Source organism: Macaca nemestrina, chromosome 16 (genome assembly GCF_043159975.1).
Source record: "Macaca nemestrina isolate mMacNem1 chromosome 16, mMacNem.hap1, whole genome shotgun sequence".
In the NCBI taxonomy this organism is placed as follows: Eukaryota; Metazoa; Chordata; class Mammalia; order Primates; family Cercopithecidae; genus Macaca; species Macaca nemestrina.
In genome coordinates, this window is record NC_092140.1 from 81,280,948 (window position 1) to 81,308,030 (window position 27,083).

Below are 27,083 nucleotides of genomic sequence, written 5' to 3' on the forward strand. Positions count from 1 at the left end.
GCAATGTGCTGATTTGTTTGTTCTTATATTTCTGGGCCTGTAATCCCTAGCCTCTGTTACCCTGGGGTACAATTTCTTATGGCTGAATGAGGCAAAGAGCTTGAAGATACATAAGGGAACTATTCATCCCGGAGGGCTTCTTTCATTCTTCAATTACAGAAGGACCAAAGGAAGCACTGCCCTAGGGGAGGAAACACTGACTATCAATATATGAAAAGGCAGGATTTTCAAAAACTATTTTGCCCCTGTTGTTCTTTAGAAAAAATGTTATCTGACTTTCAACTGACAGAGCCATTCACTCTTAAAATGAGAAGATGGAAATCCAAATGAGACTAAGCCTTGAGAAGCCTTACCACAAAGCAGTACATGACGCACAGAGCCCAGTAAGAATAAGACCCTGACAAGGGTTAAAGCAAGCTCCCTGCCCCATCCCCCTGCCTGGGCTCTAAGAGAAGATAAAGGTAGTACCCTGCTTTGTAAAGAAAAAAGTTGCCCCTGGCAATTTTAGAGTATTCTGCCAAACTGTAATACCTGGACAGATGTTAAAATGGATTTTCCCCAAGTCCGTTTGCAGTCATTGGAACAATATGAGGTAAAGAGAAGCCATCAGCTTGGTTTTGTGAAAAACAAATTGCTATCAGTCTAACCTCATTTGGCTCCACAGTGTAACAGGCAGATGCTGGAAAGCAATAGATGTTATCTCTGGAAACTTCAGTTAGGCTCTGGGTTGTCTTATTACTACCAGCAACCTAAGGAATTGGCCTTTGAATGAGTCATTTCGAGGCCAGTGGCTGAAGAGGAGAGAAAGCCTGGCTTTGGGAATGAAGGAGCAACAGAAGGCAGGAAGAGAAGTGAGGTCAGCTCACCTCCCTCTTGATTCAGGGATAGGCAGACACCAGACCTAGCTCAAAGTGCGCCCAGGAATTTAGGGTGGGGGTGCTGCTTGTGGAAATCAGCAGAATTTCTCTGAGCTCCAGGGAGTAACACTATTTGGTATCCTTCTGTTCATCCCCTTTGACCCAATTACTTTTCACTGCTTGCTCTTTTCCGGGTTTTAAAAATGCTCTGCCAAAGTCAATGCTGAGAAAAGAAACAACAACAAAAGTTAATCTGCTTTTGAAACTCTTTTCTAATGTAGAGGGACATATCTCTATTCAGTGCTGGTGGCACCTCGCGGTGGCTTTTGTTTCATCCTGACAACGAAATCCATTTTACTTAGTCTAACTTTTCTGAATTTGAGCCTAACTAATGATTGTTTTAAAAATTCTATTCTGAGTTGTTAATGAGTCTTGAGTAAGGTTTCGTAACGAGAAACGTTAAATAAACTCTTGACTATGATCAAAAAGTGAGAATACATTGGTACTATTATTGGTAAATCATAACCTTTGCTAAAAGGTTATTAAACTCCTATTGGAAACCTTGGTCATTTGTCCTAGTTTGATAGATGTTTGCCTAGTTATCACATTCCCACTGGGAATGGTCCCAGTTCATGCCTATTGTCCGAGAAAAATTATTCATATCTTCCCTTTCACTGCCGTAAGGGTCCCAGGCTGGGTGACAAATCCTACACTCACTCCAGCCGTAAATCACAACGAAAACTAATTTCCCACCAACCTTCCCTCCCCTAATAACCGTCTACTCCTTTCTAGCCCATTGGGTTTTTTTTAGTTATACCATAGATCATTCATAATGTATTACATATATATGTGTGTGTGTGTGTATACATATATGTGTGTGTATATATATATATATCCCACTTATTTGTGAAAGAAATTAAAATGGCTTGCAATGCATTCACTTGACAAATATTTACAGGAAGCCTAAAAGGTCCATGAATACTACCTGAGGATATACCTATGCACGAAGCTGTTCAAATGAAAGTTAAAAGGTAAGGGAGGGTAATAAAAACCGTAGAGAGCTGGGCGCAGTGGCATGTACCTGTAGTCCCAGCTACTTGGGAGGCTGAGGCTGGAGGATCACTTGAGCCCAGCAATTCAGGGCTGTGGTGCACTATGATCGCCCCTGTGAATAGCCACTGCACTCCAGCTTGGATGACACAGTGAGACTCCATCTCCAAAAAAAAAAAAAAAATCCACCCAACCCCAGCCATACAGAGGAAGAAGACGACTAAGCGAGAGACCACGGACAAAACCATAATTCTAATTCCTCCTATATTTAACTTTGCGCTTCCTAGTAGTAAAACCAAAAAGTAAATTACAACATGTATCACATCAATTATATTTCCTGAGGACACACAGCTTTAACATGAAATCTCTTTTTTGTCCTTACACTAAATTCCAAGATAATTTAATTATACATTCGATAAATACGTATTGAGAACCTGCTATGTCTCAGGCACTGTTCTAGGTAGGTTTTGGACCACAGAAGCGAACAAAACAGAACAGATAAAAATCCCTAACCTCAGGAAGCTCACGTTCCAGTCGGACAAGACACACAATCAATAGAATACATCACGGGTCAGACAGTGATAAGTGCTGTAGAAAAAAAGTGAAGCTGGATGGGAGAAAAGAGAGAGCTCAGAGAGGAGCTGCAGTTTTAATACATGCAGGGTTAGGAAACCCCCCACTGAGAAGGTGACATCTGAGGAGAGTCACAGAGGGGAAGAGGCAGCAGTTGTGTGGATATCTAGGGAATAGTCTTCCCAACAGAAGGAAAAGCAAGTGCCCAGGCCCAGAGATGGGGGCACAGGAGACCAGTGTGGCTCTGGCAACATGAATCAGGAACAGATGATGAGGACATCAAGTCTGGGGTGGGGCAGGAAAGGACGGGGAAGTGGAGACCTTGGGGGATTTTCCTCCCAAGAAGATGGAAAGTCACGGGAAGATTTTGAGTGGAGAAGTGTTGGGACCAGACGCATTTTAAAGGATGGTTCTGGCTGCTATGTTAAGCACGGACGTAGGGGAACAAAGGGCAGAAAAAGAGGTGTCAATTAGGAAACTTGTGATGTGTCGCAGTCCAGAGAAGCTAATAAGAAACCGTTCACTACTAGACTGTGCTTGAGGCAACAGGGCTTGATAACAGGTTGCACATACCGAGAGAGAGAAAGAGGACTCAAGATGGTTGTGGGTTGCTTGGTCTGAGCAGTGGAGCTGCTGTTTACTGAATGACAAAGACTGAGGGAGGAGCAGATCACTGGGGGAAGAACAGGAGTTCAGTTTGGGCCCCATTAGATGTGATACACTTACAGGACATCCAAGTAGAAACGCCAAGTCGAGCAGGTGGTTAGATATGAATCTGGGGATCTTGTGAATCCTTACACTAAAAACATGGAATTGTAAGGTGGATGTCTTTAACAGATCTTTTTGCCAAAAGTACAGAAACATTTGTTTTATGACCATTTTTATACTAGCCTGCAATAAAAATCAAGGGCGTACTTACTCTTCAATCATAGCTAAGTGAAGGCATTTCCGGAAGCTGCAAGCTAGTGTAGTAAATGTCCTGAAAGATGTTGCCTTTGGGAATCTAACTTGGAACAAGCATAAAGCTTACTGAACCTGGGGGAATGGGCAATTCACATGGACCTCAGGCCTGTCTCTTGCAATTGTGATTTCAAATTTGTCTTTGGCAAGGATGAGCTCTTTGTATGTGTTCTCTGGGGTAGATGGTCAAATAGCAAGGCCGACTTTTTTTTTAATGAAAGCAAGAGTCTGATAAATTCTCACCCAGATCAAAGTCCATCTCACCCTTACTTGAAGGCAGGTCACTGGGATACCTGAAAGACCTATCAGAATTTTTCTTTAAAAGGAGCCGTGAATTTACTCAGATGTCAGGCAAACCCAAAGCTGAGACCCGAGAATGATCAGCTGGTGTTTAGCAACAATTTGGAATTATCCAGATTATGATTTGGTGTTTCCCTGGTGAAAGGAAGGATCTCAGAAAGTGGCTTACACAGACACATAAAAGGTAATTCTTTCCCCAGCCAAATAATAAAAGAATCTATAGTTCCTCCAAGCCACATCAGTCTAGAGAAAGAAAAATGTGAAACTGTCATAAATGTAGCATAATATCAGCAACATAAATGGAGACACATCACTGTTCAGTTTCACCTTCAGGGTATAAAAATCACAACTTTTTAAAATTTTTTGAAAACAGATATTTAGTCTGTTTTGCTTAGTTTGTATCTATTAACACCTGCTAGAATAATGCTACCACAAAGTAGGTGTTCAATAAAACAGCAACAAAGTAATGAATCTATCAACAAAGAAAAATTTAAAAACAAAACTTATGAGCACCACCTTGTGGAAAGCCTTATCATGACAACAACCAAGACTGCAGTCACCAGGAGTGGACACAGAAATGTCTATGTGACAGGGATTCAGGTGAAATGGACTGTTGGAAGTGGTGGGCTAGGAAACTTGTCCTGAACCTGTGTTTTGCACAACAGATACACTTTTTGCTTAGATTCAGGTGAGGTCGATAAAGATTATAGGGGGCTACAGAAGTTTCCCCAAGCCAGCCCTTGGCACTGCCCCTGAGTATAATTGAGAGGTGTAGCTTTCAAAAGTAGTCTTTGACAAGTTTCTCGTCCCCATCACCAGCAAAGCTTGTTGTCATAACCCAGCCTCAAATTCTTCCTTTGTGCTCAAGAGATCCTTGGGGTGTGGTCTAAAGAGTTCTTTGGACACTTCATAGGACCTCTGTCTTCCTGTTCCTCCTACACTCCGCCCCATACCTTCTGATACTGGTATGGACTTGGCCTCTCTTCTGTTTTCTCCAACTTTCTCCACATCAGGAGGAGGAGGGGGAGAGTCAGAGATAGTCATCTGATCACCTTCCACTTGCTTAGCTCCTACAGGATCACCAAGCAGAGCAGCCTTGGGTTCTCTGTGCCCCACATCTCTTCCACGGAACTTCCTTTTTGGACACATTCCCACCCTCCTCCCAAGATCCTGGCACAGGTCAACAAGAGACAACGTTTCAAAACCCACTAACATACACCTGTTATGTGCAGGGTGCTCATGATTCTTCAGGTTTTGTGAACACCTGAAGCTTATACAATTTGATGGACCCTCTTCAAGAAAAAGAATATAAAATTATAAGTATCAATTTAGGTGCAAAAGTGAATATTTATTTAGAATGGGAAAGGAAAGTGCAGGGATTCCCGAGCAAGTAGGCCGAATAGGAACAGCTCTGATCTGCAGCTCCCAGTAAGACCAGTGCTGAAGGCGGGTGAATTCCGCATTTCCAACTGAGGTACCTGATTCATCTCATTGGTTAGACAGCGGGTACAGCCCATGGAGGGCAAGCCGAAGCAGGGTGTGGCATCACCTTACCTGGGAAGCACAGGGGGTCAGGGAACTCCCTCCCCTAGCCAAGGGAAGCCCTGAGGGGCTGTGTCTGAGGAACAGTGCATTCTGGCCCAGATACTACGCTTTTCCCACGGTCTTCACAATCCGTAGACCAGAAGATTCCCTCGGGTGCCTACACCAACAGGGCCCTGGGTTTCAAGCACAAAACTAGGCTGCCGTTTGGGAAGACACTGAGCTAGTTGCAGGAGGTTTTTTTCATAGCCCAGTGGCACCTGCAACGCCAGCAAGACAGAACCATTCACTCCCCTGGAAAGGGGGCTGAAGCCAGGGAGCCAAGTGGTTTAGCTCAGAGGATCCCACCACCATCAAGCTCAGCAAGCTAAGATCTACTGGCTTGAAATTCTCGCTGCCAGCACAGCAGTCTGAAGTCAACCTGGGATACTGGAGCTTGGTGGGGGGAGGGGCATCCACCATTACTGAGGCTTGAGTAGGCGGTTTTCTCCTCATAATGTAAACAAAGCCACTTTGAAGTTCGGACTGGGCGGAGCCCACCACAGCACCGCAAAGCTGCTATAGTCAAACTGCCTCTCTAGAATCCTCCTCTCTGGGCAGGGCATCTCTGAAAGAAAGGCAGCAGCTCCAGTCAGGGGCTTATAGGTAAAACTCTCATCTTCCTGGGAGAGAACACCTGGGGGAAGGGGCGGCTGTGGCACAGCTTCAGCAGACTTAAACCTTCCTGCCTGCCGGCTCTGAAGAGAGCAGCAGATCTTGCAGCACAGCACTCGAGCTCTGCTAAGGGACAGACTCCCTCCTCAAGTGGGTCCCTGACCCCTGTGCCTCCCAACAGGGAGACACCTCCCAGCAGAAGTTGACAGATACCTTATACAGGAGAGCTCCAGCTGCCATCTGGCGGGTGCCTCTCTGGGATGAAGCTTCCAGAGATAGGAGCAAGCAGCACCTTTGCTGTTCTGCAGCCTCCACTGATAATACCCAGGCAAACAGGGCCTGGACTGGACCTCCAGAAATTCCAGCAGACCTGCAGAAGAGGGGCCTGACAGTTAGAAGGAGAACTAACAAACAGAAAGCAATAGCATGAGCATCAACAAAAAGGACACCCAAGCAAAAACTCAATCCGAAAGTCACCAACTGAGAAGACCAAAGGTAGATAAATCCACAAAGATGAGGAAAAACCAGGGCAAAAATGCTGAAAATTCCAGAAATTAGAATGCCTCTTCTCATCCAAGTTGGAATCCAAGAATCACAACTGCTTGCCAGCAAGGGAACACAACTGTACAGAGAATAAATTTAACAAATTGACAGAAGTAGGCTTCAGAAGGTGGGTAATAATAAACTCCTCCAAGCTAAAGAAGCATGTTCTAACCCAATACAAGGAAGATAAGAACCTTGATAAAAGGTTAGAGAAATGGCTAACTAGAATAACCAGTTTAGAGAAAAACATAAATGACCTGATGGAGCTGAAAAACACAGCACGATAACTTCATGAAGCATACACAAGTATCAGTAGCCAAATCAATCAAGCAGAAGAAACAATATCAGAGATTGAAGACCAACTTAATGAAATAAAGCATGAAGACAAGATTAGAGAAAAAATAATGAAAAGGAACAAACAAAGCCTCCAAGAAATATGGGATTATGTGAAAAGTCAAAACCTACATTTGATTGGTGTCCCTGAAAACGATGAGGAGAATGGAACCAAGTTGGAAAACACACCTCAGGATATTACCCAGGAGAACTTCCCCAACCTAGAAAGACAGACCAACATTCAAATTCAGGAAATGCAGAGAACACCACAAAGATACTCCTCAAAAAGAGCAACCCCAAGACACCTAATCGTCAGATTCACCAAGGTTGAAATGAAGGAAAAAATATTAAGGGCAGCCAGAGAAAAAGGTCAGGTTACCCACAAAGGGAAGCCCATCAGACTAACAGCAGATCTCTCTGTAGAAACCCTACAAGCCAGAAGAGAGTGGGGGCCAACATTCAACATTCTTAAAGAAAAGAATTTTCAACGCAGAATTTCATATCCAGCCAAACTAAGCTTCATAAGTGAAGGAGAAATAAGATCCTTTACAGACAAGTAAATACTGAGGGACTGTGTCACCACCAGGCCTGCCTTACAAGAGCTTCTGAAGGAAGCACTAAATATGGAAAAGAAAAACTGGTACCAGTCACTGCACAAACATACCAAAATGTAAAGACTATCGACACTATGAAGAAACTGCATTAAAAAAATGGGCAGAATAACCAACTAGCATCATAATGAAAGGATCAGATTCACACATAACAATATTAACCTTAAATGTAAATTGGCTAAATGCTCCAAGTTAAAGGCACAGACTGGCAAATTGGATGAAAAGTCAAGACCCATTGGTGTGCTGTATTTAAGAGACCCATCTCACATTCAAAGAACACACATAGGCTCAAAATAAAGGGATGGAGGAAGATTTACAAGCAAATGGAAAGCAAAAAAAAAAAAAAGCAAGTGTTGGAATCCTAGTCTGTCATAAAACCGATTTTAAACCAACAAAGATCTAAAAAGACAAAGAAGGGCATTACATAATGGTAAAGGGATCAATGCAATAAGAAGAGCTAACTATCCTAAATATATATGCACCCAATACAGAAGCACCCAGATTCATAAAGCAAGTTCTTAGAGGCCTACAAAGACTTAGACTCCCACACAATAATAGTGGGAGACTTTAACACCGCACTGTCAATATTAGACAGATTGAGACAGAAAATTAACAAGGACATTTAGGACTTAAACTCAGGTCTGGACCAAGCAGACCTAACAGACATCTACAGAACTCTATCTACAGAACTCTCCACCCTAAATCAACAGAATATATATTCCTCTCAGCACCACATAGCACTTATTCTAAAATCAACCACATAATTGGAAATAAAATACTCCTCAGCAAATGCAAAAGAACAAAAATCGTAACAAACAGTCTGTCAGACCACAGTGCAATCAAACTAGAACTCAGGATTAAGAAACTCACTCAAAACTGCACAACAACGTGGAAAGTGAACAACCTGCTCCTGAATAACTACTGGATAAATGACAAACCTGATAAAGGTCAAAAATAAATAAGTTCTTTGAAACCAATGAGAACAGAGACACAATGTACCAGAATCTCTGGGACACAGCTAAAGCAGTGTTTAGAGGGAAATTTATAGCACTAAATGCCCACAGGAGAAAGCAGAAAAGATCTAAAATCGACATCGTAATATCAGAATTAAAGGAACTAGAGAAGCAAGAGCAAACAAATACAAAAGCTATCAGAAGACAAGAAATAACTAAGATTGGAGCAGAACTGAAGGAGATAGAGACACGAAAAACCCTTCAAAAAATCAATGAATCCAGGAGCTGATTTTTTGAAAAGATTAACAAAATAGATAGATCACTAGCCAGACTAATAAAGAAAACAGATAAGAATCAAATAGACACAATAAATGGGAGATCACCACTGATCTCACAGAAATACAAACTACCATCAGAGAAAACTATAAACACCTCTATGCAAATAAACTAGAAAATCTAGAAGAAATAGGTAAATTCCTGGACACATATACCCTCCCAAGACTAAACCAGGAAGAATTCGAATGCCTGAATAGACCAACAACGAGTTCTGAAATTGAGGCAGTAATTAATAAACTACCAACCAAAAAAAGCACAGGACCACATGGATTAACAGCTGAATTCTACCAAAGGTGTAAAGAAGAGCTGGCACCATTCCTTCTGAAACTATTCCAAACAACAGAATAGAAAGAGACTCCTCTCTAACTCATTTTATGAGGCCAGCATCTTCCTGATACCAAAACCTGCCAGAGATACAACAATAAAAAAGACAATTTCAGTCCAATATCCCTGATGAGCATCAATGTGAAAGTCCTCAATAAAATACTGGCAAACCAAATCCAGCAGCACATTAAAAAGCTTATCCACCACGATCAAGTCAGCTTCCCTACGCAAGTCAATAAATGTAATCCATCACATAAACAGAACCAATGAAAAAAACACATGGTTATCTCAATAGATGCAGAAAAGGCCTTCGATAAAATTCAACACCCTTCATGCTAAAAACACTAAATAAACTAAGTATTGATGGGACGTATCTCAAAATAATAAGAGCTATTTATGACAAACCCACAGCCAATATCATACTGAATGGGCAAAAGCTGGAAGCATTCCCTTTCAAAACCGGCACAAGACAGGTATGCCCTCTCTCACCACTCCTATTCAACACAGTATTGGAAGTTCTGGCCAGGGCAGTCAGGCAAGAGAAAGAAATAAAGCGTATTTGAATAGGAAGAAAGGAAGCCAAATGGTCTCTGTTTGCAGATGACATGATTTTGTATCTAGAAAACCCCATTGTCTCAGTCCAAAAACTCCGTAAGTTCATAGGCAACTTCAGCAAAGTCTCAGGATACAAAATCAACATGCAAAAATCACAAGCATTCCTATACACCAATAATAGACAAACAGAGAGCCAAATCATGAGAGAACTCTCGCTCACAATTGCTACAGAGAGAATAAAATACCTAGGAATACAACTTACAAGGGATGTGAAGGACCTCTTCAAGGAGAACTACAAACCGCTACTCAGGAAAAAAGAGAGGACACAAACAAATGGAAAAACATTCCATGCTCATGGATAGGAAGAATAAATATCATGAAAATGGCCATACTGACAAAAGTAATTTATAGATGCAATGCTATTCCCATCAAGCTACCATTGATTTTCTTCAAAGAATTAGAAAAAAACACTTTAACTTTCACATGAAACCAAAAAAGAGCCCGTATAGCCAAGACAATCGTAAGCGAAAAGAACAAAGCTGGAGGCCACCTGACTTCAAACTATACTACAAGGCTACACTAACCAAAATACGATGGTACTGGTACCAAAACAAATACATAGACCAATGCAACAGAGCAGAAGCCTCAGAAATTGTTATTTTCTACAACCATCTGATCTTCGACCAACCTGACAAAAACAAGCAATGGGGAAAGGATTCCCTATTTAATAAATGGTGTTGGGAAAACTGGCTAGCCATATGCAGAAAACTGAAACTGGACCCCTTCCCTACGCCTTATGCAAAATTAACTCAAGATGGATTAAAGATTTAAAGGTAAGACCTAAAACCATAAAAACCCTAGAAGAAAACCTAGGCAGTACCATTCAGGACATAGGCATGGGCAAAGACTTCATGACTAAAACACCAAAAGCAATGGCAACAAAAACGAAAATTGACAAACGGGATATAATTAAACTAAAGCGCTTCTGCACAGCAAAAGAAACTATCATCAGAGTGAACAGGCAATCTACAGAATGGGAGAAAATTTTTGCAATCTATCCAGCCGATAAAGAGCTAATATCCAGAATCTACAAAGAACTTAAACAAATTTACAAGAAATAAACAAACAACCCCATCAAAAAGTGGGTGAAGGATATGAACAGACACTTTTCAAAAGAAGACATTTATGCAGCCAACAAACACATGAAAAAAAGTTCATCATCACTGCTCTTTAGAGAAATGTAAATAAAAACCACAATGAGATACAATCTCACGCCAGTTAGAATGGCAATCATTAAAAAGTCAGGAATCAATAGATGTTGGAGAGGATGTGGAGCAATAGGAACACTTTTACACTGTTGGTGCGAGTGTAAATTAGTTCAACCATTGTGGAAGACACTGTGGCGATTCCTCAAGGATCTAGAACTTTAAATACCATTTGATCCAGCAATCCCATTACTGGGTATATACCCAAAGGATTATATATCATTCTATGATAAAGACACATGCACACGTATGTTTATTGCAGCATTATTCACAATAGCAAAGACTTGGAACCAACCCAAATGCCCATCAATGATAGACTGGATAAAGAAAATGTGGCACATATGCACCACGGAATACTATGCAACCATAAAAAAAGAATGAGTTCATGTCCTTTGAAGGGACATGGATGAAGCTGGAAACCATCATTCTCAGCAAACTAACACAGGAACAGAGAACCAAACACCGCATGTTCTCATTCGTAAGTGGGAGTTGAACAATGAGATCATATGGGCACAGGGAGGGGAACATCACACATTGGGGCCTATCGGGGGGTGCAGGGGCAAGGGGAGAGATAGTATTAGGAGAAATACGTAATGTAGATGATGGGCTGATGGGTGCAGCAAACCACCATGGCACGTGTATACCTATGTAACAAACCTGCACGTTCCGCACATGTATCCCAGAACTTAAAGTATAATAAAAAGAAAAGGAAGCGCAAATTGCAAGCACTTCAAAGATTGAGGTCCTTCTGAAAGCTCTGTGACAACTGACCAGGAATGCCTACATAGAAGTGGTTTGCAACCCGGCCTCCCGCTCCACCTGACCACTCTGCAACTCCTGCAAGTCCACTCACAGTGGCCAGGGCATGGGAACATAGCTTTCTCCAACCCTTGGCCCCAGATCAACCCCTTGTGGGACTCCCTATCCCCTTCAGGGCAGTTCCTTTCCCCCTGGAAAGGACTCCAGGGCAGAGGGGCTATCATCCAGGCTGCTAAGGGCCTTGTCCTGGGGACCAGCTCCAGTGAGCCCATTCAGGGCTCTGAGAGCCCCATATATCCCATTTCTTCATCTACGCAGCCACCACCAGCTTAGCGCTGGACCCCAGGATTCTAGAAAGTCCCAGCCTGGAGGTCTAACGTGTATTGTCTCCATTCAGGGAAACACAGTCCCCACGGCTGCAACTTCCCCCTAACACAGGCGACCTTCGCGCAGACAGCAGGAAAACTTTCTGGCCGCCGCTGACGCTTGGTCCAAACAGTTCCCCGCCAGGAGAAAGACTGGGAAAAGGAAGGCGAGGGCAGGTGCAGAGGCTTAGAATTCCCCGCCACGCACACACGCAGATTAGATGGGGCCCGGGGAGGCTGCGGAGCGCGGTTCCCATGGTAACCAAGAGCTGCCACAAAGGCCGCGGCCTGAGATCGCGGTGGATGCGCGCGCCGGTGCCTCGCTTGGGTAAGGGCTGCGCACTTTAGCAATGCGCTCCTCCTTCTCTTTCTCCTCCCCCTCTCTCTCCACCCCCCATCCCCCTCCTCTTCCCCCTCCTCTTCCAAGGGAGAAAGCAGGGAGCAGAGTGGAGGGTCTGGGCAACAAAGAAGCGCCAAGTACATAGACTTCTTTGTTTCTCTTGCCCTTTCTCTGCCTCTCCATTCCCTTGGCCTTTCTGACCTCTGCTTCGACCCAGCTTCTCCCCATTGTGAAGTCCGTTGTTGGGTCGTGAAATTTCTACAAATAAAGGAGAAAGGGTCGCTTTCTCTCCAGAAAGCCCCTAGCTCTGGGGCAAAAGTGTGAGTGTGGACAGTATGACTTCTCCCTCGACAGCCTGCACATAGACCAGTCCCCCAACCAGAAACAAATTCCCCAGATCGAAAACTCCAGCCTTGCCCACAAATCGACTCCTGTGGCCCAAACGCAAGTCACTCAGCTTCCCCTGTTTCCTTCCCCTACCTCTCTAATGTGGGGGGTAAACAGCAGTCCTAACTGGCCTTCCAGGGAGATGGTGAGCAGTGACCAACGTCAGTGTTTTACAAGTGTTCTGTGCCGAGTGACGGCTCAAAGTCACCCTCCATGAAAGTTCAAACCTGAATATATTTGAAATTCTATTTATAAAAAAGGCCGTAGGAAATTATGTTGTCATGAGTGCACTGGGTGTCTATACTGCTAAAAACTGCACTGATTGGTCTAAGGGGGTTGCCAGAACATTTTGACTTCATGTTTGCCCCCTGGCATGTTTTAATGTGGATCCAGATCAGCCCAGACCTGGCACCATGGAATTCACAGAAGTAGGTCATCAGTTGTTCCCCTCATGGGGGAAAGCAGCAGACTTCAGCCAAGAATCCTGCAAGTTAATGAACGAGGTTATAAACAGCTACGGTAGACGATAACAACAGCAACAAGAACGCATTACATTTGCAGAGCACCATGAAATCCTTGGAGTCCTTTACAGAAATGAGGCTTCTCACCTTGATCCATCTAGAGTTTCCAAGCATCGGCTGGCAGAAGCCCAGTGACAGGCAAGGGTTGCCCACTCCATCTTCTTCACTAGCTCCCAGCTTGCTGTCTTAGCCCACCCATAACTCATCTCTTGAGTTTTCCCCATAGCAGGAGGGAAAGTGAAGTGATGGGGGCTGAAAAGTCTGAACCAGAAATTTCATTTGTGGTCAGCCTCCTGTTTGCCTCTCCTTCCTTTGGATCATCCATTCGGTCCATGTCCTTCTATTGAAATCCTGCTACGTGCCTGACATGGTGCCAGGCTACAGTCTCATGGGTGAGGCAGACACACAAACCAAGGAGAAGTGCAATAGGGGAAAGGCAGTGAGAGAGTAGTCGGGAAAAGACAGACTCTTTCTGGAAGAGCCTGTGTGTCTTCCCAGATGAGGTGACTTTGGGTTGGGTTTTAATGAGTGAATAGACTTGCTATAAAGTGATAAGGAAATTGAAAAGAAAGGGTGGGACTCCAGATAAAATCCCACTCTGGAGGAGCTGTCAGAAATATGTACTGGATGTTGCAGAAAAAAAAAAGAAGACCCATTAATATATTGAGGTATCTGGTTGAAAGGGACACATACAACTGTCTACCAAAGCTCAAGGCTTCTCTTGCACCAGGAGACAGGGTGAAGCCCTGTCCTCCCATTTCTCCTGTTGGAGATGGGGCTGATGTATCCTGCTGAGACAGACCCTGGCAGCAAATTCCTCAGCCCTGCCAGACCTCAGCCAAGAATCTGTATCCATGAGTCCCCCGGCCCATCACCGACTGGTCTCCTCCTAGACCTTAGTGGTTTACCGGCCTCTACACTTCTGTGTTGTGTAACTCAAAACATCTTTGTATAGAAACATTTGCCTATGTTCTTCCTATCCCACTAAAATTAGAAAGTGTGAGTTTAATAACAGAATTTATTCTGTGTTTCATATTTAATTCCTTCCAAACTCCAAATGTGGAACGAGGCATCAGTGCCCTCTCAGACTGATGCTTTCTATGAGAAAGGGGTTCTTAGGCAGCACACCCCAAGTCCCAAGCCTGCCTCTCAGCTCTATAATCCATAGAAGATGCCCGGTCCGGTTTTGACTGGTGGTCGTGATAAACTTCACCTTTATGTTGGTTCACAGCTTCAAGCAGTGCTTTTGGAGCATGGCTATATGTGTATGGTCTGCACTTAGCCGTGACCATGGGCTGAGTGCCCAGGGAGCTACACCTGATCATGTTCATGGACACATTAACAAAATAAACACTGTCAATACTCCTCACCCAGGCCTAATTTTCTGAACCCCTGACAAAAGCTGGAGCTTGCAGCCCTAATCAAATTAGTCTGTACAACCGGCTTTCTACAAGGTCTCAGAGGTTATTGGAGGCACCAAGGAGAGATTCAGGTACAGTTCCCAGGTACTAATAGGAATCTGGTCCAGAACCCACCAATTCCCAGAACTCTGTAGCCTTTTGGCCGTGAATATTTTTTTCATTAGGAAGGGCTCACTGCTACAAGGGTACCCCTCTTTGAACAAGGACATAGGTCCAACATAGGATAGATAACATGTCTACCAAGGTAAACCATTCTCTATCCTGCAAAATTCCTAACTGCTAGAAACTTGCAAACTCCTAACACCATCCTGGACTCTGTGGAATGTGCAAATGAGCTCTTTTGCGTGGATGTCTAAAGAGTCCAGTCTTCACATTGAGAATGGCCTCGATGTGACCTAAGGAAGAAATCCATGAGCAGTCAAAACCAGAAAGTCCTTTGGCTCCTGGTCTTACCATCCTTCCCAATGACTAAGTGGGGCAATTTCAGGTCATAAAAGATGCCCTTCCTCTCTGATTCTATACCTCCCTGATCCCCCCTTGAAATCCAGAATGCTTGCTGTTTCCGTAGTCTGTCATGTGAAAACATAGACCCTCTAGCCAAGGCAGCTGCCCTTGATTCTTTAGGGAGGTCAGCAGTGGGAGGAAGAGCCCTACTGGCCAGGTAGGTAGGAGGGAGGAGAAAAGGTTGTCACACGGGCATTAAGGGCATAGGCCCCTTCCATAAGTAAGCTCCCCTGCAACATCCTCTGGCTAGCTTTTAATTCAGTGAGGACTGCCCAGTTCTCTCATGGGCCCCATACCCCAGGGGCCAGAGGTAGTGCTGGCATCTGCTAGCTCCCCATCATCTCCCCTTACAGATGATTTCTCTTCCAACTCCTGTTAAAACTCTCCTCTTTTTTTGTTCGTTACAACATAATCATACTATGTCGTATTTTATTTTCCTGTCTTTCTGCTTAAGCAAGAAGCTTTCTTGAAAACTATCTTATTAAGTGTGCCTTATGCAACCTTGTGGCCCCAGTGCCTGACACAGTGTCTGGGACATTAAAAAGTCCTCAATAAATGTTCGTGGAAGGAAAGAGGTAAAGAAGAAAGAGAAAAAGGAGAGGAGGGAGACTTGAAAGCTTATCATTTTCAGAAGCACATTGGATAAGGTCTGGTGAATACACTAAATGATAGTATCAGGACTCACCAATATTTGGGCAGCTTAGAGGAGTGAGGCAAAACCTGCAAGATGAAATGTAACATCAATCCATGTAAATACTGGTATCAGGTTCAAAAAATAAGTAGAAGTTTAGCACAGAAGAAAAAACAGATAAAGAACATAAAGCTACCTTCAAATATTTGCAGCTCACTGTGAAGCAAGTCTGGACTATGTAGCCTCGGGGAGCAGACCTCGGAAGGCTGGCTGGAAACTCAAGGGAAGAAGATTCAGCAGCGGAAGTATGTGCCATTTGATTCATGCTAAGTATAGTGCCTGGCACATGGAAATGGTGGCTGTGATTTTTGTTATCCTTATTATTACAGTGTCATGGTCATTATTTATTATTCATTAGATCTGTCCAACAGTTGGTCTCAGGAGGCACTGAGCTCCCATCCTTGGAAAGCCAAGGTCATCACTGGCGCACCACCTGTGTCTGGGGACACCACACCTGTGTGGGGTATTTGTAAAGCTGATTCCTAACCCCTGGCCTCCCCTTTTCCCTAATCCTATGACTCTAAGAGCAATGCCCTGTATGCCCTGGGTAGTGAATCTCTAGATGCAATTCCTGACGGAGGAAACTGTCTTTTCTATAAAGGTTTTGCACTCTTTGCATTAGTTGCAGCGTGCCTCCCTCATGCAACGCCACTGAAGCATTTCTTTGATGTTGAAAAACAAAATTGCTTTGTGTGAAAGCTTCTTTAATCTTATATAGATACAAATGCCTTGTATCTTTGGGGATACGCCAGACCACTCTTAGTATTTGAGAATTAATCTTATTAAAGAAAGCTCTGTTTAATCCCCACTGCTATTTGCCAGAGACGTCAGATAATTCGACACCTGTTCCTGCTGCCGCTTTACTGTGCACTCTTCCCGGATTTATTGTTAAGGAAAACGCATTGGTTCGATCAGGCCGGACAATGGGATTCTAGCATTTGGTTGGATGCTATAGCTATAGTAAAGTTCCTTTATAAGTATTAACTCAATTTCTTTTAGTTAAAGAAAAGGAAAGAAAAGTAAGGGGTAGGGGACGCTTGCTTGTTGTGAAGAATAACAAATGATATAATGAAATTGCTTCATTAACTATCCAACTCAATATGATTACTTACAGTAAACCATCAGTATTGCTAAGAAAAATGGAGTTAATATAAAGTAACTATTTGTTGTCTCTTCCCAAGTATATAGGAAGCCCCTGTCCTTGATTGGACCTAGTCTGTAGGATATCTTTTGCATATAAATATATATTATATATAAATATATATATATATACACACACACACACACACAAACAGTCCTGCCACATAACATTTCACTTGACAGACCATGTATACAACAGTAGTTCCATAAGATTATAATACCGTATTTTTACTCTTCCTTTTCTATGTTTAGATATGTTTAGATGCACAAATTCTTACCATTGTGTTACAATTGCCTACAGCATTTGGTACAGTAACACGCTGTCCAGCTTGTAGCATAGAAGCAATAGGCTACACCATATAGCAATAGGCTGCACCATGTAGGTTTGTGTGAGCACACGCTGTGATATTCACACTGTAACCACATGACAGGTTCTTCCTGCCTGCTGCACAAGCAGAATCAATTCACAGAGACCATGGCACTGCAGTGAAGAAAGAGTTTAATTCACGTGAGGCTGGCCACTCCGCGCAGGAGATGGAGTCATTACTCAAATCAATCTCCCTGAGCATTTGGAAGTTAGGGATTTTCAAAGATTGTTTGGGGAAAAGGGTTGGGGGTGGCTAGGCAAAGGGTTCTTGCTGATTTTTTGGGGGTGCAATCACAGGGGTATAAGAAATGGTTCTCCTGCTTGCTGGGTTACTTCTTTTGAGTGGGCCACAGGAGTAGTTAGAGGATCCAGATGGAGCCATAGGTGTCAGACATGAAAAAACCTGAAAAAGACATCTCAAAAGGCCAATCTTAGGTTCTACAATAGTGATGTTGTCTGCAGGAGTGATTAAAGCTGCATATCTTGTGACCTCCGGAATAATGACTGGCAATCGTTTATGTCTACACCTTAGCAGAATTCAGGCTCCTCTCTCCTCCTGGCCTGGTGGTCTCTCATTAGCTTTACAAAGATGGTTGAGTTTGGGGAAGGGCTATTATTTCAACTATAAACTAAATGTCTCCTAAAGTTAGCTGGCCTAAGCCCAGGAATTTTTATGAGCATCTTGAAGGCCAAAGGCAAGATGAGGGTTGGCCAGATCAGATGGCCTTCACTCCCATGATTTTCTCACTGTTATAATTTTTGCAAAGGTGGTTTCAACACAATGGCAAAATTGCCTAATAATGCAGTTTCTCAGAGCGTGTCCCCATCATTAAGTGATGTATGATTATATAAATATGTCAGTCAACATGAAGTCACCAGCTCCCTTTCTCCCAATTCACTTCTGGATCTTCTCAGGGGCTATCAGTGAACAATCCAAACACACAACCATATGAGATAATCACAGTTACTAATTTTATCAATTATTTGTCGAGCTCCTATCAAATGCCAGGCACCATTCTAGCTGGTGGGAATACAATGGTGAACAAGAAAGCAAAGTTCCTGCTCTCAAATCTACAGACCAAAAAACATGGTATGTTTGGGAGTAACAAATACTATGAGGAAAATGAAACAACATGATAATACATGTAGTCATTGGAGGTGAGGGTCAGGGGGTGGCAGTTTTAGAAAGCCTTGCTGAGGAGGTGACATTGGAGCAGAAACTTGAGAATGAACTAGGTGTTGGAAGATCTTCAAATGGATGAAGAACTTTGCAGAGAGTGGGAAGGGCAAGTGGAAGCATCCTGAGGTGAGAACAGGCTGCAGCAAGGGAAGAAGAGGCTCCAGAGGGGCAGGAGAGGATGTGGGGCCAACACGGTCAGCCCAGGAAGGCTTTCAAAGGGAAGTGGAAGCCACTGGAGGATGACTGGGAGCAACATAGAAGCAGTGGAGCAATGTGGTCTATTTTATGTTTTTAAAAGCCACCTCTGAAGAATGGATTATTGGAAAGCAAGAGCCAAAGCAGAAAGACTGCCATAGAAAACGCTGGATTTGACGATGGTGATGGCAGTGGTGGTAGAAGGAAGAACAGATTCAGGACATTTTGCGGGAGGTGGTGCAAGAGGACTTAAGGATTGATTCGTGGGTTTGGGAGGATGAAAAAGAGGAATCAAGGGTGACTCCAAGTTTCTTCATCTGAGCACTCAGGGAATTAGACCCGAGGTTCGCAAACTTTCTCTGTTCAGGGCACCCTCAATGTCTCAGTGAATTTTTCACGTTGCCCACAGGCCAAAAGAAATCCCTAAAGGTTTCATGTATTGAATCGTTACATCCAAATAACTTAATGAATATTTGTGTCTCATCCTTGTGTCACGTATTTATGTCACAATTTAATACACAGAAATTGAAGGACAAAATAATGCTTTTATTTCCTTCTTAAGTAGCCACTGCAGGGGAGAAAGCATGATTTATTTTCTTTCCCTTTCTAGGTTCTTAGTGGAGACACTCTCCTGAAAACAAAAGTCAGATTAACAAAACACATGCAAAAATGGATGAATGCTTGCTGCACCTATCATACAGGAGAGGCCTCAGTTCAAAAGTATTTCTCTCTCAAGGCAGTGGCTTAGGGACCTTGCTTAAATAGTATTTTAACAAAGAGCCATAAATACCATGTAGTGACCAGACAAAGAAAAGAGCAATTCCAGTCTATCAAAAAGCAGGAAAGTGTGTGGGAAGAGAGTAAAATCTGTTGCCAGATTCCTCTGGTGTCTGCTGCTGTCTTCTCTGGGCCGATAAGTAAATGCCATCTCCAATAAGGAAGGATTTTTGTGCTGCCATCAAGCAAAGAGAGGCTGAGACCAAGTGTTCACCTGCATTTTCAGTGTCTTTAACTTAACAATTCTCAACATTTTGGAGGAAAATATCTTGATTTCCTTCCCCACAATGACTTACTAATGAATCGTGTGTACCCATTGGGCATTGCACAACTTCCCAAATCTTGGAATCAACTGGACGTGGCCACCCTCATTTCCTGTTCCATACCGATTTTGGGGTGGTGCCTGATTTTTATCTCAACAACTGCCAAATGCCCAGCTTTGCAAAATATGCCATAATTGAAAGGAACATAGCGTAATCTAAAGTTAGTCGATGTCCAACAGATGTAAAGTATCACTGTTACCCTCAAAAAATTTAAACTATACTGTGGCATCCCTGTGAGTTCTCTGCAGTGCCCAGGGAGCCTTGGTGTACAGATTGGTGATGCCATTTAGGGGTGGGGGTGGGGGTGGCAGAAGAGGCACACTGTAAGTGAGGGCTGCTTTGGTTTGATTTGCTGTTGGACATTCAATGGAAGATACTGATCAAGGAACTTTAAGGAAGAAACATGCCACAAAACTAAATTCTATCCAATGTTAGTAGAAAAAACCTATTTTCCAGCATTGTTAAGAAATATGTTTTCCTCTGCCCAACTTCCTTGGTAACTAACCAGAAAACGTTTTTCTTTCAGCTGTTATTGTTGAAAACTCTCTTGGCTTGGACTCAGTTTACCCACTGACATTGTAAGTACTCAGCCAGGAGCCTGACTGGGCTCCATTGTCCCATGTCTTGAAGACTACACAGTCATGATTTCAAATAATTCTTATTGTCCTCCCTGTTAGCCACTCTGTGATCCTAGAAACAGCCATCTAAAATAGATCTCCATGAAGTGGATTTTATTTTCCTACAGAAACAGCATTTTAAATGCATTGCATTTCTCATTATGAACATGGCATTCCATAAACTCTAGATGTTACCACCAGTAGGGCTTCCAAAGAAATGTTCTTGAAGTGTTAAAGTCTCTTATCTGCAAGCTCTGAAATACGAAAAGTTCTGAGAACTGAGTCTTCCTGATAAGTTTGTGGGTCACTCATTTTTCCACAAAACCTGACCTTCCAGAACTCCATGGGGAGCAAAATCCAACCTAAACGGAAGTGGGACTAAAAGCTTTTCTTTATCCCACTTATTGTAAAAGTTTACATGTTTGCTGCAGAAATACTAAGACTCGCCACAGCATGCTTCCCCAGAGCCCTCTGGGGTTGTTTTGTATCTACAATGTAATTGTTATATCTAAATTCCACAGCACAACTGGCTGCAAGGATTTTGAACAAGGGATAGTTAGTCTCAGAAACACAGGGTAGAAAGGAACCTACCGATCTTCTAGGTCAATCTATTAATTGCCTGGAGACATGTGGCAGAATCAGCAAACATGTTCAGAATCATATACTTTTCAGGCGAGGTGCAGTGGCTCACGCCTGTAATCCCAGCACTTTTGGAGGCTGAGGCGGATGGATCACCTGAGGTCAGGAGTTCGAGACCAGGCTGACCAACATGGTGAAACCTCGTCTCTACTAAAAATACAAAAATTAGACAGGCATGGTGGTGGGTGCCTGTAGTCCCAGCTACTTGGGAGGCTAAGGCAGGAGAATCACTTGAACCTGGGAGTTGGAGGTTGCAGTAAGCTGAGATTACACCACTGCACTCCAGCCTGGGTGACAAAGTAAGACTCTGTCTCAAAAAAAAAACAAAAACAAAAACAAAAAACAAAAAAAACCCACATATACTTTTGGGATCTCAACCAAGAAGACAGTGCAATTTCTCCTGCCACCAGCTGCCCACTGCCTCACGAGGCAGCCTAAACATGTACTCATAATTACTGAAACCCTGGTATCTCAGCACAGTTAGTGGGTAGAAAGGTATTTTTCACACACCCCAAAAATACCCTTCTTCTGAGATCTGAAATTAAATATGGCATCTGTTATAACACTTATCAATAATTCTGCTTCGTTGCTGATAATTGTGACTATTTAAGAGAGGTTAATTGAAAGGTTCTTTATATGACTCGAAAATTAGTGCAGTCAACTTGTAACCACGGATGTCTTTTCATCTCAGTGAATTTCATTTTAGCAAGTAGGAACTCTAAATATTACTTCTTTGTTCTTTTAAATAATTTTCATGAAAGCTTTTAAATATTTGAAGGAATCCCTAAGAACTTGAGTTATAAAGATTGGAAAGAAGACATATGTTGCTTATCTCCTCTTTTGCAGTAGTTAGACTTTGGAATGAGACAGACATTGAGTCCCAAATATGGCACTAAGTAGCTGTGGCCTCAGACCAGCTCATTGCCCTGGTTCTTAGTTAGTTAATAAGATAACTATACTTTGCCAGATGGTGATCAATCTTTAAAGGAAAAGAAAAAAGAAAAGCAAAATAACTTTTTCTGTTCTAGGCACATAGTAAGTGCTCAGCAAACGACAGAAACCCAACTTCTCCTTCCTCCTCTTCTCCCCCTCTTTACTTTCTTTATCGAGGAGAATTATTGTTTAACCAGAGCCTATGGAAGAGGCTGTGAGAGAGCTAAAGCCAGTGCACCGGGGGAGACCCCTAAGAAGGTCCCCTGAGAAGGGCTCTCCTCCAAAACACACATGACAGTTGGCACTGGGGAAAGAGCGTCGCCCTCCGCAAGAGCAGACCTGGGTCCAAATCTTAGTCTTCCCACTTAGGACTTGCCTGACCTTGGTGGAGTTATTTGATTTCTCTGAACCTTAGTGCTGTCATCTATAAGAGGGAGATGATAGCGTTTACCGCTTAAGGCTGCAATGATGAACCCATTAAATAGGGCCCATGAAAGCACTTTGCAGCTCAAGGCACTATACAAATAGTTAAAGCATAGAGAAGAAGCGGGGCCATACTCCAGTCTGGAAACAGAAGAACCTGTTCCTAATTTAGATAAAAGGAGAAGAAAAGGCAGACGTGGCAAATGACAGCCCAGTCCATGTGATATTGATGCTGGGCAGAATTCTAGAACATTTCACTTGGGACAGGGTAAGGCAGCAGGGCTCCCTGGCGAGTGAGGCAGGGGGCACTGTACCTCTCTGACCACCCTTAGAGATGGGAGGACACCTTGAGTGGGTTGGGAGTCAGGGAACCAAAGAGGAAGGGCTTCAGGAAGTTGAGGGGGAGGGGCCTCGGGAGCAAAGTAGGAGTGGCCTCGGGGATTCCAGGGGCCAGATCTCAGGGAAGGGCTTAGAGAGTGGAGACTGAAGGGCCTCAAAAGTTTGGCCCAGCCAGCAGCCTGTGGAAAGAGCTGCTTTCATCCAAACCTTCTTGGGTTTGGTTTGTTTTGTTTTGTCCTTTTGAGACAGGGTGCTCTGTCTCCCAGGCTGGAGCACCGTGGCTGATCTCAGCTCACTGCAGCTTCGACCTCCTGGGGTTCAAGTGGTCCTCCCATCTCAGCCTCCAACATAAGCTAGGATCACAGGTGCACAACATCATGCCCAGCTAATTTTTTAGGTTTTTTTAGAGATACGGTCTTACTGTGGTAGCCAGGCTTCTTCTTGGTGTTTCTTTGTTGTTGTTGTTTTTTTCAGCCAAAAATGTTTGTAGTAAGATTTTCTTTCTCCCACCTTTAGTCTATTTTGATGCTCAGGTAGAAAACAATTTTTTCTTTCAAACGACTTTTTTTTTTCACACTTGTAAATTAAGACTGTAAACTCTTCTGTTTCCCCTGAAAGCTGATTTTCCTTACCTGTGAAGCAAGGGTGATGATGCCCACATCAGAGCTCGCTGTGAGTATGGAGGGGGCCAAAGCTTTGCCACACAGAACCTTAGCTCCCCTCCCCACAGCCTCCTCTGACTGATAGATGGAGATGGGCAGCATGAGGGGCTTCTGCCGCAGCATCCCCGGAGCTTTCTGGTTGGACTTTTATGTCAGTGGTTTGGATGAGGGTACAGATAAGACTAAGCTGGGAGGAACAGGAAATGGCTGGCAGTCAATGCAAGATTATTTGGATGAGCCAAAGAAAATGTAACGTCCTGATTAGAGGGGCAGGAGCCCCCTTCCTCTTTTGGAGTAGATGCTGCAAACATGCTCACAGAGTCGGCAGAGTTCCCTCTTCTCAGAAACACCACACCACACTGTGAGGGGCCATCACAAGTGTGCCCCTGTCTCCACGTGTCTGGGCCTGGGCTCGGCTTCTGTTCTGGGCCGCCTGTGTAGACAGCCCTTGGACCACAACAGTGCATCTGGAAAGAAGACCCTAGAAACCTCACCATCCACAGAAAGGTGGAAGGAGGGGGTCAGTATTCACATATTGACTCAACACACATTGTACCCACTGTGTGCTGGCCAGGGCCCTAGGTCCTTGGGCTACACCAGTAAATCAAACCAAGATCCCTGCTCCCAGGGAACTCACTGTGTAATGAGACGAGCAAGGCAGCGCACACCACAAATGAATAAGGTACTTTGTACATTAGATGGTGAGAGGTGCTCTGGGGACAAAGGGGAAAGGACGGCAGGTTAAGGGAGATGGTAAGTGCTAGGAACAAGTAGGGGAGGACCCAGGGTGGTGGGGCATGCCTCACTGAGGCACCGGGGAAGGGGGGTGACAGAGGGAGCAGGACTGTGGCAGAGATCTGGGGACAGGCCCCAGGCACAGGGAGAGTAAGGGCCTTAACCAGAAATAATGCCCTGACCAGCACCGGGCATGTTAGGAAGGACCAGCAGGTCCAGGACCAGCAGGGCAGGAGCCGGGGGAGGTAGGGGGAGAAGAGTCGGAAGGACATTGCAGGCACTGAAAGGGCTTTGACTTCATCTGGGAGAGGGGAGCTATCACAGGGAAGTGAGGGGTCCACCCCACATCTTCAAAGCCAGCAACCCTGTGAAGAATAGACCTGTTAGGGGGTGTGATCGTTAACTTTATGTGCTAATTTGACTGAGCTAAGGGAGGCTCATTATTTCTGGGTGTGGCTGTGAAGGTGTTTCTGGAAGAGACTAGCGTTGGAACTGGTGGAGTAGGTAAAGAAGATCATCTTCACCAATGTGGATGGGTATTGTCCATGCCACTGAGGGTCCAGCTAGAAGAAAAACTTGGAGGAAGGGACAATTTTTTTCTCATTCTTTTTGGTCTGGGACATCCATCTTCTCCTGCCTTAGGACCTTGGAAGTCCTGGTTCGCAGGCCTTCAGACTCCAGGACTTACACTAGGGGCCCCCCTCCTCCATGTCTCAAACCTCCAGCCTTGGACTGAATTACACCACCAGCTTTCCTGGTTCTCCAGCTTGCAGACGGCAGATGGTGGGGCTTCTCGGCCTCCATAATTGTGTGAGCCAATTCCCATAATAAATCCCCACTTATATATCTATATATATCCCACTGGTTCTGTTTCTCTGGAGAACCCTGACTGATACAGCAGGTTATTGCAATAATGCAGGCAAGATGTGTTCGTGGCTCAGAGCAGGGTGGGAAAATGGAGGGATGAGAAAAGGTGAGATCCTTTGAAGGAGGAGCCAGACTGCTCTCCTGGTGGATATGAGGTAGGGTGAGAATGAAAGAGAAGAGTTTTAGTCCAAGGGCTGAGAGGTCTGGGGAGGAAGACTAGGATCCCAGTTTAGGCATAGTGAGTTTGAGACGTCTGTTAGACATCCCAGCAGAGATGCCAAGAAGGCTGTTGGAGCTGAGCCTGGAGTCCTGGAGGAAAGTCTAATTGCTACCTTCAAACCCGTAGAAGGTTGTCATGTAGAACTCTTCATACTGGCTCCCCCAGGACTGAAAAGGGCCAGTGATGAGTGGAAGTCAAAGCAAGAAGACTGATTCAGTCTGAGGACTTCTGGACTGCAGCTGTCTGGAAACGGAATGATGAGCTTTATAAAGCACAGGCTATCTTACTTTATAGATAACAACTTCCTGAAAGCATGGCTGAGGGTCAGAAAATGTGCTGACCCATTGTGAGGGTGGTTCTCTCTCGGCAAACGAAGCGTCACCAAGAAAATCCCTCAAGTCAGGGCGCTTTCCCAGGGAGAGGTACCAGCCTCCTGAGGAAAAGGGAGCTCAACTCCGGCACTCCCCCAGAACCATCATTTCTCCTGGGACCCAGCCACCAGGACCCAGACTGAAGGACAGACGGACTCCAGTCTCTAAACCTCTCAGCTGGGCTGCAGACAGTCCCTGGAGCAGCGTAGTTGGAAAGCAAATCTCTTTTTTCTCTCCCCATGGCATGAACTGATGAAGGCCTCAGAAGGACCCACAGCACCCATTCACACATAGAGGTTTACACACACGCACTTCAGAGCTGGTTAGGAATAAGTGTGCAATAACAACAGTGCCTGGCCCTCCTTACGCCGGTACACACTGCCTCATTGCATCCTTCCAGGAAATAGGTCCTGTTGTTCTCAAATGGGTCAGAGTCTGAATCACAAGTTGGAGCCAGGATGTTTGCCCCAGACACTGGGTATCAAGTTGCCGTTACTGTTTATCGCACCTGTAGGCTTGTCTTACAAATTTCAAAGAGAATTAAAGGGAGAGTGTGTAGAATGCAGTTTCTCTTTCTGATCTTTGAAATGAGAAAGCAGTTGCCTGGACCCTTTTTACAAGGCCTGATGAGAAAATAGGAAGAAAAGACCCGTCACGCTGAATGACGGCACACCATTGATAACTGCTCCCTGGGCTAGCCAGGCGACTGGCTGATTCTGATCTGTTAAGCAGCTACAAAAATCTGACCTGCAACGTAAGCCTTTGATAGAGTGGCCAGTGCCTATGTGTGCTCCTCACCTCTCCCAGGGGAGGGCTAGACAGACTGGCTGTCAAAGAAAACTAAAGCTGGACAGTCATCAAAGTCGTAAAATATATACATTTTAAAATTGCTTAAAGATAGGCTGTCACTAGGTGACCAAGGCTGGTCTTGAACTCCTGGGTTCAAGTGATCCTTCTCACTTCAGCCTCCCAAGTAGCTGGTACTACCAGTGTGCACCACCATGCCCCACAGTAAAAATATATTTTACTCAGGAACTATTGCAATAGGAGAAAAGAGATCCCAGTATAGAACTGGACTCAATTCTGAATACAGCATGGGCAAATGGAAATTTACAGCCAAGGAGCAGAGTGGGGAATCAATGGATAGGAAATTAACTCAGAGGAAACATCAAGACATCATCAGGGTAGACGGGAAATTAACAAGAAATGGGATAAGGGAGATTCAGGCTAAGCCACCCTGACAGGATTCTTGAGGAAGGCAGGCCTGGGGCATGGGGAGGATGAGAAATCTGATCAGGTAACAAGAATGGTCAGATATGGAGGATGGGAAGGGGTTCTTGCTAAACTGACTTAGCAGGTTTCTTGCTAAAACTGGACTTTATAGAACTATAACTTAATCCAGCAATTCCACTCCTGGGTATCAACCCAGAGGAAAAGAAATCATTACATCA

General features: G+C 44.1%; 1 protein-coding gene across 5 annotated transcripts in view; it reads left to right on the top strand.

The window, feature by feature from the left end:
• Positions 1–12,253: 12,253 nt before the first annotated feature.
• The window catches only part of LOC105490657 (glutamate rich 6B), a 71,432-nt gene continuing 56,602 nt past the window's right edge, over positions 12,254–27,083 (top strand). For 3 of the 5 annotated variants that reach the window (XM_011756499.2, XM_011756497.2, XM_011756503.2), the window contains exons 1-3: positions 12,258–12,308; positions 15,997–16,089; positions 20,353–20,404. The gene's annotated coding sequence lies outside the window, so the exon portion shown is untranslated. Of the gene's footprint in view, positions 12,309–15,996; positions 16,090–20,352; positions 20,405–27,083 lie in introns of all 5 variants that reach the window. The other 2 variants (XM_011756501.2, XM_011756500.2) reach the window with 1 other exon arrangement.